Raw genomic sequence first — 25,797 nt, 5'->3', positions numbered from 1 at the left:
GCAACAGAAACTTAAAGAGATGCAACAACCACAAACTTTCGCGAAATTTTAGTTATGAAATAATTAGTAATTTCCTCGGACACATATAACATATATCTATGTAGGTAAAATTAATTCTATAAACAGTAATTATGGCTGCAATTAATGTATTGTAATGCATGTAACTGTAAGAACAATTTTTAAAGGATTAGGAGATGGACTTTTTCAATCTGCTATAAATTGCAATGCATATAAAAAAAAATATATATATATATATATTAATCTAAGACACGACTTTATATTAGCTTGCATTTCCCTCTCTCTCTATTTTTCCCTCTTTTGCATATTTTTAACATACAATATATCTACATACGTAAAATTGATTATGTAAATGGTAATTGGCTGCAATTTCGTTTCTCTTTCTTTATTAATTATGTATTGTAATTATATAAGAACAATTTATGAATGACAAACACGAGATGGTTTTATCTTCTTATTTTTCTCAATTTGCTATATAAATTGCAAGGCATTAAAAAAAACACACACATACAGAGGTATATGTCGATCTGACAACCTCATACTACCTTACATTTTCCTCTCCCTCTCTTTCTCTCTTCTCTCTCTCTCTCTCTCTCTCTCTGTCTTTGCCCATGTTTTTAGCCTCTTACCCTTAATGGCGCCTTTCAAATCCACTTAAAAGAATGTTTATAAAATATGATGGGCGCGGCGGGAAAGTTGGACTGTAGACGATAGTCGGAAGAGAGGAAGATGTTACGATGTACATGCGGCACAGCGACCATAAGCCGACTTCGTCAAAGTTATCGAGGAATTTATCGCGACGACGAGGTGAGATATAAACTTTTATAACGACGTATAAATCGCTAGTCCACGATCGATCGTTTGGCCGATGGTTTTTCGTGGCTTATGAATATTTCTAGCGCGATCACGGAACTTTTGCGCCGCGCTCATCTGCATTAAGGGTTCTCTCTTGCCTCTAGAAAATATGTTACGCTTATAAAATTAACAACAGATTTTAGACTCGCCTCTTTTAACGGAAGAAACAGATTTACGTCAAACTAATAGACCTAAGGAGAGACTTATGGTTGCTCGATTACGTAGCACATTGTATTCACACACATTTAACACAGTAGACGTTCTGGGGCTCGATTCTTGAATTTATTCGCAAGAGAAACGTATGCGCAAATTCGGCTCTTACAGAAAAGTTGCAAGTTGATTGGCTAAAAGCCATGCGATAGCCAATCAACTTGCAACTTTTCTGTAAGAGCCGAATTTGCGTATACGTTTCTCTTGCGAATGAATTCAAGAATCGAGTCCCTGATTATATTTCAATATCTCTCAGGAATTTTCTTGCACGAATTTTCTCGCCGAATTTAAATATAATCCGCTAAAAAATATCTGGGATCTAAATCTTTCGTAATTTTCCACTGAGAAGTAGCGAGTTATATCGAATTGTATATAGAGCAGTTTAATAGTAATGTATTATTTGTGCCTGTCGATCGTAACAAACGGATAACAAGCGGTAAAATAGAAAGACAGAATGAACAATGATTGGGATTAAAGCGAATACATTGGTATAAAACTTTCTACCGAGTTCTCATCTGCATCCGAAATGCACGACTTATAATTAAATTCCACTGGTCAATAGGAATCGTCGAACAATCCAATCGGCAAGACGGAAACAGTTCTTTTAACCGAAGATAAAATCAATGTCGGAATACCTAAAATTTCTCCTCGCACTGCTTTCCACAGACAGAGAAAAATGATTGGAATGGCAACGACAAATCTATTGGAAGAAAAAACTACATTTCTTTCATTCCAACTTTTTACACGGCTAATTCAAGTGTAACGATTAGAAGTACAACACTATTGCGCTGTTATTCATATAGTCATTCGATATTATTACAGTATTTTATAATAGAAATAAAATTAAATTAATCCTCCCTCTGTAAATTTTATTTATTGTATCTTCAGATTGTGATATTTTATTGCAAAGTGAAAATTTATACGTATAGTTCTATATTTGCAATATTCCCATTTTCAATATTCTTGTTACTCTTTTCTTAAAAAAAAAAAAAGTGTAAACTTATCTTATTAATGATTGCTGTTATTCCTAGTCATTCGATATTACTATAGTATAAATAAAAACTAAGTAAAATAAATTCTGTCGCCGTGTAAATTTTATCTTGAGATTGTGATATTTTATTTCAAAGCAAAAATACGTATATTTCAGTATTTTTAATATTCCCATTTTCAATATTCTCGTCACTTTTTTCTATAAAAAATTATATTATAGCGCAATTACCTATTTATGTAAAATTATCTTGCGCAAATATTTTCTCCAGTCAATTTACTTTGTCTGTTGTCCTTTCTCTCGTAAATTGCTTGTCAAAATAACGTCTGTGTCCCCGCTAAGGAGCTACGTCATAATGTCGCTTGTAGACTTGTTTTGTATTTTCTCTCAAATATTCCTCAACGTCTGGGATTAGTGCGTGATCGGTTAGAATAAATTTCAACGCCGGCAGGCAATTTTAATCGTCGTTTTTTGGTGTCAACTTTCCTTCTCTGCGTCAATGTAAACTCGTAGGACCAAAGCATCCGATCTCTATGGCATTCTTTATGACGACGTTTATTCAAGTTTCTTGCAAGTCATCGACGTGAACGAAAATCTCTTTCAACACGAATTATGAGAATATCGTTATTTCTATATGATCGATACACGAAAATCACAAAATGCTAAAGATAGATATTAATGAAAATATTTGATGAAACACATAAGTACGGATATCTTTCAATATTATAGATACCTACAGTGTTCAATGTTTTTATTATAACACTGAAAAAATTGTATTCTTATTTTAAAAATTTTCCACTTATATTTAGAATACTCTATTTTAAAATAGGCGTTGAAAGGATTCTCTTGTCTTAAGAGTAGAATCCTCTAAAGAGTATCGTAATATTTCTAATTTAAAAATGTAGACAAAATGAAAATTATTTTTATATGAATAAAAAAGTACATTATTTTTCTCAAGAATTTTTATCCAAGATTCAAATAAAAAACATACGACCGTTTGTTTATCAAGAAAGAATATATTCTTAGTTTTAAATAATTTTTTATTCTAGAAATACTTAAGAATATCTGTTAAGAGGGATTTTATACAGTACTCTCACTTCGAGAATATAATTCTTTCGAAAATCGATATTTCTAAAGATTCGTTAATTATTATTCAATTAATGGGAAACAGCGCATTTGCTCTTATCACTTATCGCTTATATCACTTTCTCATTAAATCCTCAATTATTTGAGGCCAGATCGCTAGGCGCGATATTCTATGCAGTACAAGCCAATTCGTAATGTGCATAGCAGTCACAATTATTGCATTATGAATATCGCTGCGCCAGCCACAAGGGAATAACTGTACCCCTTTTCGACAGTGGTACATGAACCGGCGATGCGATTTAGTACATGAAACTGATATTCACGTATGGTGGATACATATACATATATACAATTGTAAATGTACGATTACGCTCTCTTGCTCGCATGTAATTACCCCTGTTTGTAAATCGTTTCTCTCATAGTAGAGAGCCAAATCCTTTAACTTTTTTCTCCATTGCATCTCGTATACTTAATGCTATAATCATAATGCGAATAAATACGTAATTGCCGAATAAACACATCAAATATCATTGCGTTTGAGCTTAACAATAAATCACATTCTTTCGTTAAAGTAAATTTTGAAAATTCTTTTTCTTCTGTATCTATCAATGAATGGATAAGCAATTTTAAATGTTAAAAATGTGACAGAAATTTTGTCTAGCAGTTGTTAAAAAAAAATATCGCAATGCAATATGTCGAAAACTCGATACTCGTTGATAAAAAAATGAAAAAAAATTATGCGTTGACAGAAGAGTTCATCCCCATCGCTATCAAATACTATCGATCCCGTGTAAGAACGTTGAGTTTTAATTTCATGTAACTATTGGCGCTTCGAGAATCTGTAAGGAGAAGAGATAGTTGGAGAGTAAGGAATGTAGGGTTTCCGACCACAGAAGGGGAGAGGATTCGGTTCTACGTGCAAAAAGATCCCTTGTATATGGCACATCGCCTCGGGATAGGAATAAGAAAGCGTTTGATTTATTGCCCCTGCTATAGCACGTCGAGTTTCAAAGACTTCCTCTTCACTCGCCGCTATTAGGATCGTCCTATCTCACGCGAATTCGCCAAAAACCCTTTCCGAGTAACCGGTGCAGCCGAGCTCGTAGTTTCTGGCTTCTCATTTCCTGACCCTACTGGGCGATTGCGATCCTTAATTCGCGGATACTTCGTGTTCACACACAAGTCTCCGAGCTCTCAAACGCGCGGTTTCCAACACGTTTCTAACACACCCTCTAGCGATCAGCGGTTCTCGCGCGTGAAGGACCACCGCGTTTCCTCTTGATGTTTCCCTTCGCCGACTGGTGGACTCGCGATTTTCGGTCGACGGTCGATTTGATATCGACGCGATCGGCCGAGTTTGCGGTAGCGACTTCCTGCATCCGGCTTCCTGCGCCGGGGGAGTTAATGACGGTCATTGAGAGTCTTATCTCTGGAATATTCTAATAGGGCTCGCGAAGTCCGCTCTTAAGACGGCCGTTTCAAAGTCGTAACGATCGATGCAAAGTCCCTTTGAGTGTTGCTAGATCGTTAACATTTGTCTGACCGCAAACGATGCTGTATATACTCGAGATCCGCTTTTTATACATTTTAATACTTATGTGGAACGTCACAGTCAGTGCCTGTAACTTTTACTTGTGTTTTATAAATGTATAATAATATTATAAATATATAAATTATATATGTATATTTAATAATTTTATAGAAAATATATTATATATATGTATATTATTAATAAATTAATATATAATAATGTATAATAATATATTTATATATTAATAAATATTATATAATAATATATATTAATTTTCTTCTAAAAATATATATATATATTTATAATTGTAAAATATCAATATCAATCATACTCGATTCTCGGGATATTCATTAATCTCTAATATATCAGGGAATAAGTTATACTGCATATATCAATAATATTTCTTGAAAACATGCTTTTTAACTCGTTGTAATCCGGCATCGATCCAAAGCACGTCGCTTTCAGAAGGAACTTCTATACATTATGAAACTTAGATATGTACGCCCGTGATAATGTAGTAGTAACATGACTGGCTTGTGTAACGGATTACAATATTCAAATTTTCCAATTTCCATATCTACTCGACTCATATTCACATGTTTATACATATAGGACAGGTATCTATATGTGCGCATCCATCGGCAAAACGCTGTGTATTTGCAAATAGCCGTACAAAACATCACAGTTCGCGGAAAAGTATTCCGCTTATCTTTGTAGAACACATTTTTAGTTTCGTTTATGCGACGTTTGATAATAAAAATAAATTTCATTCTTTTCTTCCGGATCGCAAACTCAATTTGACGTGTGAAATAATCGATTAATTTATCTCGCGTTATCTGGATTTAATTCGCGGTCGACATTGTGCAGGATGATTCTTACAGAATCAATAATGGCCATAATCTAGATCAGAGAAATAAGGGAAGAGGAGGCTTTTGCGAGGAGAAGACGACGAGCAGCTGACGATGTGCGGATAACCAGCAATTAGCTGAGATATTATCACGATTGGCGATGTGTGCGCACCCCTTGGTTAAAATCTATATATTACTGTCGGATCCACGTTGGCTATTCATTGTTCCAACATTCTCGTGGTTGTCTCGTTTTAGTTTTAATTTTAATTGCTTTTATTGCGATTACTTGATCGGCTAATGTCTACGAACAAGATACGTTCGCGTCGTTTATCAGACGACCTTTATATTCAAGAAAGTTCGAAACTATTTCTCTCCGACACTCTCTCACAACCGACCTCCATTCCTACGCTACAACCATGCGGTCTCTGTTATAAGCCGTCCGTGACGCGAATTAAGTTTATTCGCGCACGTGCGAAAACGCGTCTGTAAAACATAAGCTGTATGTTTTTCGCAGAGAAACCGCTTGCAAGGACATGATTTGCGTACATATTGTTTGTTTATAAAATCGCGCACATATTAAATGCGCTAAACTATCGCTCTGCCGATTCGCATTCAAGTTAACCCTTCTGTCAAATGCATAATTTTTCATCTTTTGATCAATGTATGAATACCCGGATACCAACCGCGTGTTTTTTTATCCATTGCATTATTACATTTTTTTTTTATAGCGTCTACTGGATATCGAACTTTTTTCCCGTTATATTTTAGAAGTTTTCCGAATATACATTTTTCACATTTAGGGCCGGTTTTTCAATAATGGCTTACTATAGTTTAACAAAACTTTTTCTTTAATCTACAAATCTAGTTTTGGATATATATTATTGGGTACACTGGCGGATCCTGGAAGGGGGAAGAGTTAAAACCCCCTCCTTGCAAATTAAAAGAAACAGTTTTGCTGAATTTGTTTAAAAATTATAAATAAAGAAAAACAAACATTAAAGAGTTATCGAAGACGTCAGGGTCCGCTAGTGTATACTTATATATATAAGTATAAGATACACTGTAAATTATATTCATTACGCATTCAAGGAGTTAAGTATAGATTAAGTCAGACATAGGACGAAATAATGAGATAATTTCATTGCACGAAAATAATTAGGTAAAATTCTTTATATCTATATAATATATATATATAATATATATAATATCTATATAATATATATTACATAGATACAAAGAATTTCGCCTAATTATTTTCGTACAACAAAATTATCTCATCATTTCGTCCTATGTCTGACTTAATCTATATACTTAATTCCTTGAATGCGTAATGAGAATAATTTACAGTGTATCTTATACATACATATTGTATATATTATATAGATATAAAAAATTTCGCCTAATTATTTTCGTGCAACGAAATTATCTCATCATTTCGTCCTATGTCTGACTTAATCTAAACTTAACTCCTTGAATGCGTAATGAGTATAATTTACAGTGTATCTTATACTTTTATATATATATATATATATTATATATAAATATAACGAATTTCTCGCCTAATTATTTTCATGCAACGAAATTATGTCATCATTTCGTCCTATGTCTGACTTAATCTATATTTAATTCCTTGAATGCGTAATGAGTATAATTTCCAGTGTATCTTATACATACATATTGTATATATTATATAGATATAAAGAATTTCGCCTAATTATTTTCGTGCAACGAAATTATCTCATCATTTCATCCTATGTCTGACTTAATCTAAACTTAACTCCTTGAATGCGTAATGAGTATAATTTACTGTGTATCTTATACATACATATTGTATATATTATATAGATATAAAGAATTTTGCCTAATTATTTTCGTGCAACGAAATTATCTCATTATTTCGTCCTATGTCTGACTTAATCTAAACTTAACTCCTTGAATGCGTAAGGAGTATAATTTACAGTGTATCTTATACTTTTATATATATATATATATATTTTATATATATATATTATATATGTATATATATATATATATATATATAAAAGTATAAGATACACTGTAAATTATTACGCATTCAAGGAGTTAAGTTTAGATTAAGTCAGGCATAGGACAAAATGATGAGATAATTTCGTTGCATGAAAACAATTAGGCAAAGTTCTTTATATCTATATAATATACATATATATATATATATATATATATATATATAAAAGTATAAGATACACTGGAAATTATACTCATTACGCATTCAAGGAGTTAAGTTTAGATTAAGTCAGACATACGACAAAATGATGAGATAATTTTGTTGCACGAAAATAATTAGGCGAAATTCTTTACATCTATATAATATATACAGTATGTATGTATAAGATACATTGTAAATTATACTCATTACGCATTCAAGGAATTAAGTATAGATTAAGTCAGATAAAGGACGAAATGACGAGATAATTTCGTTGCATGAAAATAATTAGGCAAGAAATTTTTTATATCTATAATATATATATATATATATATATATATATACACTGGCGAATCATGGGGGGGTGAGGGGGGGTAAAATCTTTTCCTTGCAAATTAAAATTAAATTTAATTGAAATTCAAAAACAATGTTTTCTAGAAGAGCATAAATTGAAAGTCAAAAAATTAAGAATAAAAAAGGAAATATTAGAACATCGAATCTAAGTACAAAGAGGATTTTGGATTATAAAAATTAATATAATTTTTATTTTATTATAAAAAATGTTTATTTGCTTATAAAATATTTGTTTCTTATGAATAAAAAGATGTGATTAAATTTTTGTTTTGACAATTTCTTTCATTATCATTACTGTACACAAATACAAAGATATAAATAGAAAGATTTTTATTTTTCTGTCTTAATTATAAATTTTAAAGTTAATTAATTAAAAAATAATTTTGCAATAAACTTTTTTTTACTCCAAATTTCATAATGATTTGGTTTCGATCTTATAATGCGATTCTTTCTCTCCTTAATAATATGTCTTAAAATATCCTCATTTTCATCATTTATTTTAATAAATTTTTCACCAAGCATTATCAAAAATATTTAGCGCTTTTACATAGTAATAAATAATGAGATTTTAGGAATGAGAATAAAATATTGTAATGACTTTTGTAAGTTTATTTAAACGATGTTTAAACTATCATTTCTCACATTTTCCGCGATTTAACTAAATCTTAACTTTAAATTACATTTTACTGAAAAACCGGCCCTTATAAAATAGCGTTGGATATCGGGATGTCCCGTTCATTGACAAAGGGAAATTCATTCGAAAAACATCTCGCGGAATAATCCTAATAATATTACTTATCTACATACTATCGAGAGTTAAAGAGAAAAATTCTTTTTGAAATTTCTGCGGAAATTGTTTCTCACAAAACTTGTTTCTCCCCGAAATGAAAACTATTCTGCTCGAAATTAAAACTCCGTGACAATCTCCGCGTATTCTAAGTGTCGCGTTACAAAGATTCATTTGCACGTAAACTGAAACGCAGGTTGCTACTTTTTCTTATTATGTCAAGTGTATAACTGCACCGTATTCGACGTTCCGTAGCGTTATTATGTCACGAAAACAACGCAACTTTCTTTTGACGACCTCTCCCGGCCTCAAACGGTGTATGTGAGAAAGAGTGAGAGAGAGACTCATTCGCACGCGGAAAATGCTCACCGGAAGGTACTTTCGAATTGCGCGGCGTTATTAAAGTGTAAGCTTGAAAAATGACGGTGTATAAAAGTCAAGACAAAAGGTGCCGCTGGCGATCGTCGTTGCGGAGGATAATAGAGGAGCCGGTAGCATCAGCAAAAGAGAAGCAGCGAAAAGCTGCTACGCGTGAGAGACGTGACGGAAACGCTATGAGAAATAAGTGAACCGAGCGGGAGAGAGAATGAAGAAGAGATACGATGCGAGCTCTGATAATCGAGATGAGAGAAAGAGAGAGAGAGAGCCGTTGTATCGCGAAATAAAAGTTTATCTCGCAACAAAGTTGCAGAAAATGCGCGCCTGATCTTATTCTAATCGTGCCATATCGCGCTGTGCACATGATTATTTTTCATTGCACAAAGAAAGAAAGAGAAAGGAGAAAGGAGGGAGATGGAAAGAGAGAAAACGAGGGTGGAAGAGAGAAAGGGAGAAAAGAAAGAGATATGCGATATGTAGTGGAATTATTCACTCCTAGATGTACTTAATTCTGGCAAACAATAGACGATAAATAAAAAAAATGCGCAATTTTGCAAAAAACTATTTTAGCCTCGCAACCGTCATTAAGGTCCAGTCATCCCGTCTTGATTTACGCAGAGGCAGTTAGGGGCTTAATTACCACCGGACTCTCTTCAAGGTGCATCCGCTATCGCGCGTAATTTGTCTCAACGTGGAGATTTCGACCTAGAAGCGACCTTTATTTTTTTTTTTTTTTTTTGGATGAAGAGGAAGGGAATACGTTAATTTTTCCTTTCGCTAATGAACTTCAGCACAAATTGTGTGTTAAAAACGAAGGCATGAACGTCTCCAAGGGGAGGGACTCGAGACATATTAAGACTCATTCAAAGCGAAGGAGAAATTCATTTTCGGAGAATTCAAAAATATTTTTTACGTCAATCGTGAAAAAACGTGAGTATTATATTGCAAAGTTATACGAGATACATTTTCAAGGATTTAAATTTTTTTATCAATGCTATTATACAATATTTAAAAAAATTCTGAAATTAGAAGAAGTTTGTAGGGGTAGGAATTGTTATTATTTTCCACGATGAGAAACCAGTATATACATATATATGTATATGTACTTTCCTTTCTACATCGCTATTGTTTCGTAATAAGAATGGGAATAAAACAGTATGGATATAGCAGCAGCAAGTTCTCTAAACAGAACGCATGAGAAGGTATCAGCATTTCTGCGATGCAGCACAGTGTGAAATACGACTTTTAACGAGCCCGTTGGACTAACCCTGTTTTAGAGTTTCCGTTTCTGTGAACAACCATAATTTTGTTGGCTTCGTTCAACTCTGTAAATTACGGTGTTCGCAACATGATTACCAACGTGCGCTCACTTTTCAGGAAACTGTGGTTAGCATAGTATGTTTATCATAGTGGCGAAACGTGATGTAATATATACGCGATATATACATAACATACCATACATTATTTTGCTGTTTATATTGTCGTCTAGACAAATTGGTATATAATTTGCAGATACAGCGATAATATATCTTTCGTCGTATTTTTAATTTCTGCAAAATAATTCTCTAATATATGTAGGTACATATCGATCTGTCAAAAATCATCGAAAAACTTTTATTCTCGAAATAAAAGAACTGTATATTATAAAATTCCTCTAACAAATATTATTAAGTATCTCTCGAATCTCCTCTAAAATTAAGAATATATTCTTTGTTAGTAACAAATAGTCATATGTTTTTTATTTAAATCTTAGATAAAAATTCTTGGAAAAAATAATGTGCGTTTTTGTTAATATAAAAATAAATCCCATTTTATTTACATTTTTATAAATTAGGAATATATCTGATGTGAATATATCTAAATATATACTAATCTTTACAAAGGATTCCCCTCTTAAGATAAAAGGATCCTTCTAGCGTCTAGAACAGGGTATTCTAAAATAAGTGGAAAATTCTTAAAATGAGAATACAAGTTTTTTCTTTCAAGTGATCTTTTCTTTCAATTTTCTCTAATCTAGCGTTATTGCATGGCAGCCATGTGCTGTTAGATTGGACGCTCTTCCTCAAATAAAAATGAAATTGAAGTCTAGCCTGAACTCTGTATTATGAATAAGACCATTTTTCCGTGATGGATGAAGTTGCCGAAAAAGCTATAACACTCGGCCACTGGTCTTTATTGCACGGTCACGTACAACCGCGATTAGCTTTGTGGTGTCGTCGTGGTTTACTCGGTTACGGGCAAAGCCCTCTTCCGAAATGGTCCAAGCTGCGCTCTTCAAAGGTACAAAGGAATTTAGTGAGATAAATGCACTCATGTCAGACGCGGGATAAACGGCATGCTAAGGCATGTATATATACATGTAGTTGCACACACAGATAAGTATATACCTGTGCGTTGCATTCTTCTCGATCGTTATTTTCTGACATCCAACAAAATAGCTGGTTTTGTGTGCAGATAAAGACTTAATTTACAGATTCTCTATATCTGCGAAATCGATTCTATATGTATACAATTTCGTGTTTAGGATAAATGTGTCCACATTTATATTATATTATTCGATCGAGATACGATCTGTGATTATATTTTCTGAGAGGCTTATATAACATATCGCGTGTTAAACTTTCAGTCAATGAACAAGTATCCGGATATTTAAAGTAACTTTAAATGTTAAAAATGTGTCGAAACTTTCTCCGCTCAAAACAAAATGCCCTTGTATTCGGAAATCTTTTAAAGTATAACGGGAAAAAATATAAAATAATTTATTTTATTTGTCTTTTAATTAAATTAATATTTTTATAAACAATATAATTATTATTTCCTTTAGTTATTAATGTTTATTTTTTTTAATTATTCTACATTATTGATAATTGTTTTAATAACAGTTGAGGAATATATAATATTTTTATAGAATATAATCGGTCAATTTTATTTACTCAATAAGGATTATACGATCCGTTTCTTTAGTTACATTTATTTTTAGTACTTTTTATTTTTAGATTAATTTATATTAATAATAATTATTTAATTATTTATAAAACTTTAAATAGCAGGAGGATTAAGTAAGGGTTAAAAAAATTTTATTTAAAATTTCGACACCCAGCAATTACTATAAAGAAATTATCAGACTGTGTCCAAGAACACGCAGTGTTCGTACCCAGATATATAGATTGATGAAAAGATGATAAAATATGCATCGACAAAAGAGTTAAAGACTCATGCAATTTTTTTTCGTTATTTTTTTATATACCTATATAAAACAGCATTTTTCCGAAATAGTCTAAAATCGTTTTGAACGTACGGAGTTTTGCAGATTAAGAGCGCTCAAAGTGGGCAACGAGCGCAAAAAACGAATGTACCTGTTCGATATTGCTCGATTCGAGCGCATAGGTCGGTGAGCTCGATGATTGCTACTAGAAACCTTTTCAATCAGAAGAAATAGAATTTTTCAATAAAGTTCGTTTAGATTCAGTTTGTGGCATATTGCCTTTAAATCGGTATTTACAAACGTGCGCGCAATTATTCCGTTTCAAAGTATGTAATAATAAGTTAAATATTATATTACATATATATTATTGATATACTGAAATTTTTCCGGTACCAAAAAACGCGATAATAAATTATAACGCTACGTAAGCGTGTTTAAATTGCTGATCATAATCAAATCGTGGTAAAAAATGGCAATAAGAGTAAGTAGAGCGAATATATTTTATTGTAAATATATAAAATGTGCATTATATCAATATAAATAGCGTATTTTTCGATGTCTTAATTTAGGTCATCTTCATTTATATTTACAATAAAATAAATGCGCTTCACTTACTGCGTTTGGCTCTTATACCCATTTGTTGTCTCGATTTGATTATATTCAAAAGAGCCTTTATAATTATACCACTGTTATATGTATTATAGATTCGGGCAATGTGTGTTTGCTGCTAGTTTACAAATATTTAACGATGCATTTTGTCAGCAGTAAATATCCCATTGCAAATAAGCAAATGCGTATATGCACAATCACGTGATAAAATGATATTATAAGAAATGTTATGTGTATTATATTTTATATCTTTATACGTAGCAATGGTTTAACATTTTTTTATGGCAGATATAAACAAGCGTATGAAAAAATATGCATTAACGCTAGCGTATTGCATAACTATTTATATTTAAATAAAAAAATATTATCATTTATCTTCCTTTCCAATTATGATGCATGAATACGGAAAATTGACGGCATTTTTGCATATAATTTATGTGCTATCGCACATAGATATATGTATAGCGAAACTATGTCGTTCGTTGAATCTCTCTCTCTCCCGACGTTATTTCATAAGCTTAAGAAGCAACAAACGTCACCGGCAAGGTGTCGCAAGCACGTGTCGCTTTGCCAGTTTGACAGTACGTACAGCTGGCCTAACACGCGACATCGCGCTTTCATGTATAATCTCTGCCGGCGATCCATTTACGCGCGGCCTGTAATTTAAACAGCACGCCGGCGCTTGTATTAAGCGACATGGGCACTCTTGTTTGTTAATCGGGACGAGGATGTAGCCGGTATGCCGGAAATCGAATGCAAATTTGATAATTTCGCTCTATGTATGTGCGCGCGACGCTCCTCGCTTTATACTCCAATCCACATTATCACTTTAATGCTATATATGCGCCCGACGTCCTGTTACAGACCTCTCCTCGAGATTCACATTGAGATGCATTTATGCTATGTAAACGATGTAATGTGTACGGTGATTGAAAAAAGCGATGATCGAATGAGAAAAGTCCCCGAGTGATACGTTCGCAACTCTTCGAGAACTACGTGTATATTTTGAAAGTTATAACACAAATATCGTCTCTTTAGCATAAATATTAATCCAAAGATTTGAATTGATTCCAAAATTAAGTAATTGTTATAATCATTTTTTGCATTATTAGTATTTCAAATAAAAATTATATTATTATTTCATATAAAGATTCTATTTTTATCCATTAGCACATCTATATCTATATTTGACAGAACATTGTCTCAGGAATTCGCGAACAGTATATATGCAACGACCTGGATTACTGACGAAGGAATTCGTTTGCAGTAGTATGTAGGCACTCTAGCACAAGTACGAGCGGATGAACGAATGTTTGCCTAGTATAAACCTTTACTTACATCTTCGAGTTCTCTACATCACTTTGCCTTCATTAGACAATAATTTCCATTATGAAAATTCTCAGCGAAGTGCTATCAAGAATATAGGTCACGTATGTTTGAACGATAGCGCGCTAATTAACGTATAATGATCAGATAAAAATATATGTATCACACTATCAAACATGTATGTGAATAGTTTATAATATTTTTTATAAAGGTGTTGGCTAATCTTCTTTGACAAACTTGATAAATTATTAATTGATTGAAGATGATTATTTTCAATTTATTTCTGAACAGATCATCTCTCTCTCTCTCTCTTTCGTTATGTTTTAAAGTATTTAAAATATTGGTAATGTCATGTAATTTCTTACAGCTGATTCTTTGAATGTATATTTGCTTCATTCAATTTAATTTAACGGCTATTAATTTTATTAATGACATATTTTTCGTAAGCAAAGAATTTATCGTATAATCACTGTATGTGTTGAAAATTTTCACACACAGCTACACTTCTAAATTGTATTCTTTAATTCCCCTTTTTAAGATACTAAAATATTATAAAGGGTTATTTATTTTCTTACATCACACAATATTTAATAAGCCTTAATTGAGAAAAGTAAAGTAATAGAATTATATACTTTAAGGCAATTATACAAAATAAGCGTTACAATTTTTGTTTTTGCTTTGAAGATACATTTAATGTAAAATTTATATCTAATGAATAAAATTACACACTGAACTTTTGAATATTCAAGCTGTAAAAATACGTAATCTTTGCAACAGCCATTCAACATTTTGTTGTAAACTCGAAAAACAGTATATTACAATTTTCTTTGTTTTTCGAAACAGTTATTAAATTCGCATACATTAAACAAATAAAATCATTCACTATTAAATCTCTTTGAACTATCAAAATACGCAATCTCGATGACAACAGCTGTGCACGAAGTAAGCAAAAGAATTTAATTGGCATCACGGAAAAGAGATAATAATATAAATTGCGATATTTTTTACTAATTTACTTTGCATGTCTTTTAAAGAGTGGATAAATAATTAAAAATAAAAATGTATAACAATGGCATATTAACGCATCAAGTTTCTATTCATATTGTGATTGATGGATGATTGATTTACGCTTCTAGAAGCAGAAATAATTTCTTGTACCCAAATTGGATTTTCTGACCAAGTTGTTGGGCCCCCTAAGACCTAAACTGCTCGTTAACTTTCGAACCAATCTTAATACGTATTGAGCGATCTGACATTTCTCAGTAACTAAACTTGATGTTTATTATATATTAAGTTGAGAAGTTATATTAAAAATCTAAACTAGATGAAATTAATTTCATGACGTCAACCAAGAATTTGATTTTTCCTCTGCGCTGTGCAATGCAATTATATTTATAACGATGATAAAACAAACAGAAATTTATATCATAACGTTTATCATATATTTATTAAATGTACTTAGGGATAGTCTTTTTTTGAAAAAAATGAAGTCATATAAAAATGTCTGTATATATGTATATAACTATTATTTTTTTGCAATTTTGAACAAGAAAATTCTTGAATATAACTCAAATGATTAAATAAAACTCAAATGTTTTATTTGAATTTTTCTTCAAGATAAAAATATATTAATAAAGACCACTTGTATTTACCTTTTTATAAAAAAATTTCAAACTCTTAAGCAATAATATTTATATCAACTAAATATTTATTTGTACGGCAGGCCGAGGCCCTTCAAGGACTGTAGAGTCAATGGAAGAAGAAGAAGAAGAAATATTTATTTCAATGTACAAGCTAATAGCAAATTACTTAGCAAAGTAATTTTGTAATGCTATAAAAATACATCTCTTTGATAGTTTATTTAATTAAAATAATTTCTCAGAAATAAATTATAATCTTTTAATTTGTATATGTATCTCTATACATACTTTTAAAAGATTATATTATGGTTTATTTGAAAAATTTTTATTAAATGAGCTATCAAAATGACATTTCTAAAGTATTATAAAATTATTTTGCTATGTATAATTATTTAATTATAATTAAATATTAATAACATAATATATATTCGAGAAAAAATGTATATAATAATATTAAAAATTCACGTATGAGAAAAACATTATTTTCAGTAATTACAATTTATATTTATTATACTTTTAGCAAATTATTCCATTTAATCTAATTAATGTCATTATATTATACAGTATATTATAGAGTAATTTATATAATCATATCATTCTCTGTATTTTTTCTCTTTTGCTATATTTTTTCTTTTTATTTTCTCTGTTTGTGTGTGACTTTCTCTATAATAAAAAAATAAGTTCTAATATAACGATATTAATTATACTTAATTACTGAATTAGTCTGCAAAAAATATAATAAATATAAATTGTAATAGTTAAAACAACGTTTTTTAAATACGTTATTTTTTTGTCGGAAAGTTTTCATAGTTTACATTGCAATAAATTTTCCCTCAAATATATACACGTTAAATAAATACAAATGCTACACGTAGCAGAAACTTTAATTACGTTAAATTATCAAAAGCAATTCTTGTTTGATGCAATTTCACGGAGAAAGAGCCATCATGTTGACGTTCTAACTCTTTCAAAGAGATGTTTTTCCATCGCGCGAACTGTCAGTTAAAGAGTTGTCGAGAACAGGCAACTTCTGTAAAGAAGCTCTATAGTATCGCTGTTATAATCACACATTTAAGATTGAATATCTCTCTCTTGAAAGATCAATGTTACATCAATCACTAGTAACATTCCAGCATTAATTTCATATATCATTAACACATTTATTGTAAATCAAAATTTCATTTTTTGTGAACTCAATCAATTTAAATCAATATGCATTACATGTAGAGATATAACAAATCGTTTATTTCTAATAGAAAAAAAAAAACAGTTGAGAAAAACGTGTTTCTTTTTCATTCAAAAAAAACATACACAAATTATGTTTTTCTTTCAATATTTTTGTAAATGTAACATTATTTTTCTTTATATTTTTTTCGAAAGTAATTTATTAAAGTATTATTTAAAATATTATTAAAGTGTATTTTTAGAAATTACAAACTATTTTTGTATCTACAAAACATATAATTTATTCAAGTCCAATTTTGATTTGTTTTTGGAGAATTTACCAAATTAAAAATAGTAATTACATGATTATATGTATAGCCAATTGAAATATGAGCTACATTTAAAATAATGTTAATGATTCAAATCCATTATCTGAACAGTTAATAATAATGAAAAATCAATTAGCAGTAATCAAAATGTAAAAATATAAATATGCGAAAAAAAAACAAGATTTGAAAAAAAACGAGGCTTATTTTGTTCTTTTTTTTATATATACATCTTTAATTACATGGGGCAAAACTAAAGTCTGTTTATCGAAAGCAAAAAAATGACGATATTTGATGATTTTCAAAATTGCAGTGAATTTCTTTCAGCGCGAGCGACAGATAGCAGAAATATTTACCGGAAAGAGATGTATTTATACTACAAATAAAGTGCTCAGTCTTCAGTTACCACTTTTCAGGTAAACCAATTTACCATTCCTTTGCGCATTCCGCCGCAAACGTCGGCAACAGCCATCGTTCGCAGAAAACACCACCATCACGCGAAATGATCCCTCCTCGTCTTCTCTCTCCGCGAAGTGATCTCTTCCCGAAGTCTTCCCTCGGAAAGTTAACGTCGGCACGTGTTTGTTACCGTAAAAGCAACCCTTGCGCGAGCGGAAGCCAACGCTAATGTTTAATCCGGGAGGTTCGAAATCGAGGGTGGCTGGATGTTTAAACGCGCCTTTTGATAAAACCCGACAGGTAAAACGAAACTAAGGAGATACGATGTACAGGAGACCCGTGAAGCCTCAAATTACTGATTGTGAGTGTCGTCCGTAAGAAGTCGTCGCTATATAAATTAATGATTAAAATATCGAAAACACACGCGAATATGATATAATTACCGGGACACACAAGCGTCTCGCGGCGAGACAAAGTGAGTTAATTACTTATATCTGAAGGAATTTTAATTAAAGTTTCCAGAACTGTTTATCGGAGAGAGAGAGAGAGAAAGAGGAAGGGGCAGGGGGAGAAAGGAAGAGCCTGGAATGTATGTGTGTGTGCTCACATGAAGTTACTGTGTGCGTATTTGCCTGGCAAGCCTTGTATTTAGTTGGCGATAGTTTCTAGGTTTGTTTGTGAGTGGATGATGTTGGCCGCTGAAAACCAAATCCCCCCAGTCAAACGCTTCCGGTAAGGAGAAGTAGTCAACGTTTGCACGTACAATATTGATAATAGGTGATATGAAGAGAGACGAGAAACGTCGTAATCATTGATTATTTAAAAGATACATTTAAGCGCACATTGTGGGATCCCTCTTGCTCCCTTTTTTTTTAGAGAAAATGTATTTTGCCTTTGTTGGGTCGTAAAATTGAACCGTATTTTCGCGTTGACATTGCATTATATATTAACGATCGCATATTTCAGTTCACCATAAACGGTGTACGACGTACAATCAAGCTATTTAGGTCGTTATTTTATTAATCAACATTTCGATATTAATTATACAGAGTGTGTGTTCATATGCACGCATACTAAATACACACACACAAATTACCGTACAATATTAATAATTGTGGTCTTTTTCTTATCATCCTTGCAGCGAAACTTGAATCGGTATATAGTGACGTAAATTATTTCGTATGTCATCATATTATATTATAAACTTTCAAATTATTTCACTCTTAATGAATAATTAACGATTAATCAAATCACGCGATCAATTTTCATGATTAACGATTCGGAAATGTGTTATGAAGATTAATCGAAAAGCACAACAGTTCTCGAATTATAATTGAATTGTATCGCGTAAAATTCATCAATAATTAATTATTTTATTTTAAAAAAATTATTAAATTTAATGTTAAATAGAAATATGAAGAATTAAGTTTATCTTTGTCTCTCGATCGTAAAAAATGGAAATTAATTTGTTATTATTATATCTTTTACACATTTACATTTTATGGTATGTTCAATATTATTAATATTATCTTGAACTCATCTTTTTTCCAATTTTTTACATTTTGAAAAGAGCAAATCATTTTTATAAATTAAGAGAATAAGTTGTCACACATTTAATTGCGATATTATTTTATGTGTTCTTAATTTATATAAATCGCATACTTTTACTTATCTCGGGAACGTGAAACTTTTTGAAGAAAGTAAAATAATAACGTAGTAATTTATTATTCATTACGATACTTTTTTCAATCAAAACAGAATTTTATTCTTCAAATAAAAACGTTATAAAAACTAAGAGAAAATTCTCTCAGTGTACATTAAATATAATTATAACGCTATATAATTATAAACGTTATAATTATATTTAATGTACACTGAGAGAATTTTCTCTTAGAATTTATCCTGAAAATCATGGTAATCGTGGGACAATATGGTATGGAAAGAATTTTATGAGAATTTCTTCGATTAATATGTATCACAATAAAAATAGTATCTATCACAATAAAATATAAAACATGTTTGATTAATTTTACTAAACTGCATAGTAAAATTAATCAAACATATTTTATATTTTAAATAATAGTAATAGATATTATTTCTTATTGTGATAAATATTAATCAGAGAAATTCTCATAAAATTCTTTTCATATTGTCCCATATGATTACCATGATTTTCAAGGTAAATTCTAAGAGTAAATTCATCTCTCTGTGCATAATAGTTCATTCATTGATGTTAAAGGAACGCAGAATATTCGATGCGTATATATTCTATGGTACATTCAATATTTTGCATAGCGACGAAACTATTTGGCAAATGGCCTTTGGCTGCGCTCACTTTTTATATAAAATAGCGCGCTTGTAACTATAGTATAAACATTAAACATCCAGGGCTGCGTTCGGAAACGTCACCCAAGTGCATTCCCTCTCTTTCTATATCACTACTCTCTCAGTGATTCCCTCTCTTTCTTAGTGCATTCCCTCTCTTTCTATATCACTGAGAGAGTAGTGATATAGAAAGAGAGGGAATGCACTCGGGTGACGTTTCCGAACGCAGCCCTGCTGTTCTCGTCATTCGCACGACTCTCGAGTCGGTAGATAATACGCAGGATTCGCTTCCACATGTCATCGCATTATATTATTTGATATCTCTCATTTTATATAGTTAAATAAATTAGAAAGTTCTTACCTTATATACCGTAGCTTCACCGTCTCTCCTCTCTACCCCTAACCTCCTTTTCCTCTCGCGTTCTTTCCTTGCCATGAAGACTTTCTCACTCGCGAATATACGATCGGGTGCGCATTAATTACTGAAATACTTTCGTGATACGGCACTCCCGACATTAATCGCGACGCGTACTATATTACGTGTGACGAAGAAAATACAATATCTTTTCGACAACAATCCTCTCGATGCGGACGGCGGCGTCTTCTTCCGCGTGAATATAGGTTTAGCGGGAAGTCTCTCGATGACGCGGCTATCTTCGCGCGCTATACTTGATACACTTCGGGCGCGCTTATTTAAACTTGATATATAGCAAATAAATAAAATACGCGCGCGCGGTGTATGACGATTTTGTATTGCACAATATGAATAAACAGAAAATATACGAGTTAAACATTCAAGATATGTAAATATCCACGAAACGCAATATTCGAAAATGCGATCATCGCTTTATTAATAATTATTCGCGTGATAAATTTTTCTAGAATAAATCTTACGAAGTACGCGTTTCATTAATAAAGAATCAATACGTATCATGGATTTTTGTTGCTCGAATCACTCGATATTTCCGCGTATTACTTCGCAATTACTTTTAAATCCAAAAATTGTGAAGAAATTACATTTAAATTGGTGAAAAATGCAAAACGCGATGAGAGATAAGCTCGAATCTGAGCGCACATTGTTATTAAAAAAGAAAGGATTATCTGTCAATAGAAAAAAAGTATATGAAATATATCTATTAATAATCTTTAATCTTAATCTCTATATTAATTTTATCTTTTTATTAATTGAATATTTTACATAGCTTTTACAATAAATACATATGTAAATCGCGCCGAATGTCCATTTCTCGATAAATGACTATTGTCTCGATACTAATTATTAATCGTGGAAGTTGATTAATCGCGCGGAAAGATTTAATTGCTAGTTATTCGTATAAAACGACTCGCTATTCACAGAATATCACATAATATTATATCTCCCGAGACGATATATACATATATGTACATATGTATATGTATATATATACAAAATACAGTACAAAATCACCTTACACCGCGCGCGCGTATTTTATTTGTTGCTACATAAAAAGTTTAAATAAACGCGCCAGAAGTGCATCAAGTGTAGCGCGCGAAGATAGCCGCGCTATCGTCGACACAGGACATTCGCGCGCGAGAAGACGCGTCGTCCGCATCGAGAGCATTGTTGTCGGAAAGATATTGTATTTTCTTCGTCACTCGTAATTAAGTACGCGTCGCGATTAATGTCGGGAGTGCCGTATTACCAAAGTCGCGCGTATTTCAGTAATTAATGCGCATCCGATCGTGTATTCGCGAGTGAGAAAGTCTTCATGGCAAGGAAAGCACGCGAGAGAGGAAAAGGAGGTTAGGGGAGACGGTGAAGCTGCGGCATATAAGGTAAAAGGTTTCTAATTTATTTAACTTATATTGACTGTGTTACTTGTATACTTGTGATATTAATCTTCGGAGTATCGCAGATTAAAGTCGACAGCTGTTGAGTGGTTGCATAAAACTGGACGCACGTTGTACGTAACATCACCGTTTTTCTCGACATCAAATATTCTTATACGGATTAAATGTCGATGACAATCCAGTTACGTGATGGTCAGTGCGTATTTTGTCATTTAAGATTCAATATTAGAATATTTGACGTTGATATGACGGTAACGTTATGTACAATATGCATGCAGTTTTTAATACTGAGAGAGAGAGAGAGAGAGAGAGAGAGAGAGAGAGAGAGAGAGAGAGAGAGAGAGAGAGAGAGAGAGAGAGAGAGAGAGAGAGAGAGAGAGAGAGTGTGTTCATACTATAACAAATCATATAATTCCTCTAATATAAAGCTTTAAAATTATTATATATTAATATATTATAATATATATTAATATGCGACAGTCGCCGACCAAAAAGTTCTTTATTGCTTCTTCATCTCTGTAATTGCAGGCTACTTTTTTACATCATTGTGTAATAAATATATATATACATATATATATATATATAAAATGTAATATATAGATATATTATATAACATAAAATATCTCATATTTCGTGTAGGTAATACTCAATAATTTTTAAAAATAATTAATAATTAATAATTACACAATAATTACAGAGAAAATAAAACAAATATATTGTTTTAAAACAAGAAAATGTATATTTATTTTAATTGCGTACAATGTAATGTGTCTAATTATGCACGCATAAAATATTTGTTACGCATATGATATTATATAAAAGTTTTAAGATATTAAAAATTGATTGTATTATTAATTATATAACAACATTGAAATATTTTTAAAATAGAAAATTTCTACGAATTATATTTCTAAGAATTATAAAAATTCATATTTAAATTTTTACAATTCTTATCTTTAGGCCCTGCGCACAATAGAAAAAATATTAGGAATAGGAATAAATATTAATCATTAGGCCTACTGCACAATACAAGTATAGAAGAACAGAGAATAAAAATATTCATGCATCAACAGAAGCAGATAGATATTAGGAGATAACAATAGATATTCTTTGCTTCTATTGATAAATATTTTTTATTTTCTGTTCCTATTACTTGTACTTTTGTATTGTGCAGGAATAAGCTTAATGCTTAATATTTATTCCTATTCCTAATATTTTTTCTATTGTGCGCAGGGCCTTAATATGAATTATTAATGTTTTTTAGCATTAAATGTTTATACATATAACTATTAATTTTAAAAGTTATCAATTATAATATAATAATGTTAAATATTATATTTTATTATATTATATATTATAATATATATATGTATATATTTTAATTAATTTAAAAAAATAATATATTAAATTAAAAATAATAGATTATATTTTAATTAATAATTAATAAAATATATAATAAATTTTATACATATAAACATATCTCTCTCTCTCTCTCTCTCTCTCTCTCTCTCTCTCTCTCTCTCTCTCTCTCTCTCTCTCTCTCAGTTAATATCTATAGACATATATTTAAATATTTTTACATAAAAATTTAAGATTTAATTAATAATTTGGATTATTAATAAAAAAATTAGAGTTTTCATAAAACTTTATAAATATTTATATCCAAAACCAATTTTCTTTAAAAACTATATATCTCTTCTGTTGAATATCAATTTGATGAATAAATAAAAAAATTCAACATTTGTATGTACGTTATAATTATATTTTGAAATATTAATTAATTTCAATATTGTGCTTTAATTTCAGTGTATCTGCATACTGCAAAGATCAACGTGTGTCATACAACTTCGCTGTTACGCATCGGTGAGTGCTGTGAAATTTTTATCAAATAGTAACCTTGAAATAATATATAGATCTGCAAAAATTATATCAGATATGAATAAGATATATGAGGGTCTTATTAATTAAGACAGCATTTGATATATCTTTCATTCTCGGACACGTAGTCGGCATTAAACATTTTGCTCTCTTGTTATTTCATGCTTCGCCACACGTTCTGTATTTAACGAGCGCTCGTATCTTTTTCCTCCTCGAATTTTTTTTACCAAGCTCTGGGACATATATACCATCTATCCGCGCTCTCGCACCTACAACCTATCTATTTACCTACATATTCTTACTGATATCGCGAGATTATATAAACTGCGAACTATTTTCCATCGCGTTCTGCATAATTCTATACGTCGATGATACGATATCCGACAAATTTATTATACGCGTGCATTTTCATGATAAAGCTTTAGATAATTATATGTACATTAACATTGACACAAGATAATTTACGAGATTTAAGATATTGTATTATAAACAATTGTTTTGTGCGATAATAACAGCTGCGCACAAAAAATTATAACGAAAAATATAAAAGTTTGAAAACAGAGATATGCTGAGAATGAGAAAATATTTGTAAATACTTTAGAAAGGGCAGATAAACGAATAAAGAGTCCGACAGATCAAATAGATAAATAGATACATTATATGTATGGATAAGCAGACAAATGGCTTCGTAAATATCGAGTGACAGAAAATAGAATGGTAAAAATGAGAGAAATATATAGTAATACATTTCCGATCGGGATGACATAAATTACACAAAGCGATGATTTGTCAGAGCATTTATGGACTGAGAGAATTTTCTCTTAGAATTTATCCTGAAAATCATGGTAATTGTAGGACAATATATAATATGGAAAGAATTTTATGAGAATTTCTCTGATTAATATTTATCATTAAAAAAATAATATCTATCACAATAAACAGAGTTTAATAAAATTAATCAAACATATTTTATATTTTATTGTGATAGATATTACATATTTTTATTGTGATAAATAATATTAATCAGAGAAATTCTCATAAAATTCTTTCCATACCATATTGTCCCACGATTATCACAATTTTCAGGATAAATTCTAAGGAAAAATTCTCTCTGTGTGCTTATGTATACATATATAAATGTATATATATATTTTTATATAGTTTTCAATATAATCAATTAACTGTCTCTTACTTTATATCCTGCGAATTAATAGTAAAAATATTGAGAAAGAAGTTTTTTGTCGTGCCTTGAAAAAAAATTTTTTTTATTATCTACGTATATCTTACAGTCGTTGCTTCTATTCGCGCAATTACTAACGCGAAGATATGCAGGACCTCTAATTAATTCGCTCAATGAATAATTCAAGCCTGGAGAGACATTGGAATCGTAAATTTACCTACGCAAGTTAATAAAACTCGGTCATAAATTATAATGTTTACATTTTCCTTTCTATCTGGAATATAAAACTGCACAAATTGTCTAACATCTTGCAGTATATAAATGTTTAAGCGTACAAATGTATTTATACACGTCATTCGTATATTATTATTCGATTAGTCTTCTGTTTTTCTATCGCGCTGTATTTCATCTATCGTGTAAAGTCATGAACGACGTATTGAGCAATTTTTTGACATAAATATCGATATCTTCCATCTTGTCGTCTTAATTATAAGCTGTAAGCTTCTGACACAGCAATATTAGGGAACGTTCTCTCGAGACTCGTATTTTATCGCCAATCGTGACGTTGGTTGCTCTCTACGTGAATTTTATCGGAACGAGTTAGAAAAAAAATTATAAAAATTATAAAAAAAATTATATCAAAAATATAATACGTTTAATCTAATTGTAAGCTTGTCC

At 30.9% G+C, this 25,797-nt stretch overlaps 2 protein-coding genes across 2 annotated transcripts in view; one reads left to right on the top strand and one right to left on the bottom strand.

The window, feature by feature from the left end:
- Positions 1–25,797, bottom strand: part of LOC145939405 (uncharacterized) — a 263,176-nt gene that overhangs the window by 11,448 nt on the left and 225,931 nt on the right. The gene's annotated exons all lie outside the window — the stretch shown is intronic.
- The window catches only part of LOC145939422 (gonadotropin-releasing hormone receptor), a 226,649-nt gene continuing 222,701 nt past the window's right edge, over positions 21,850–25,797 (top strand). Inside the window, exons 1-2 of the mRNA XM_083043724.1 lie at positions 21,850–22,046; positions 23,868–23,924. The gene's annotated coding sequence lies outside the window, so the exon portion shown is untranslated. The remainder of the gene's footprint in view (positions 22,047–23,867; positions 23,925–25,797) is intronic.

This window comes from Prenolepis imparis, unplaced genomic scaffold (assembly GCF_030444845.1).
Source record: "Prenolepis imparis isolate NDT839.2.m4 unplaced genomic scaffold, iyPreImpa1.0 SCAF_8, whole genome shotgun sequence".
Taxonomy (NCBI): Eukaryota; Metazoa; Arthropoda; class Insecta; order Hymenoptera; family Formicidae; genus Prenolepis; species Prenolepis imparis.
Note: the sequence above shows the minus strand (reverse complement) of the source record. Positions and strands in the feature narration are given on the sequence as shown.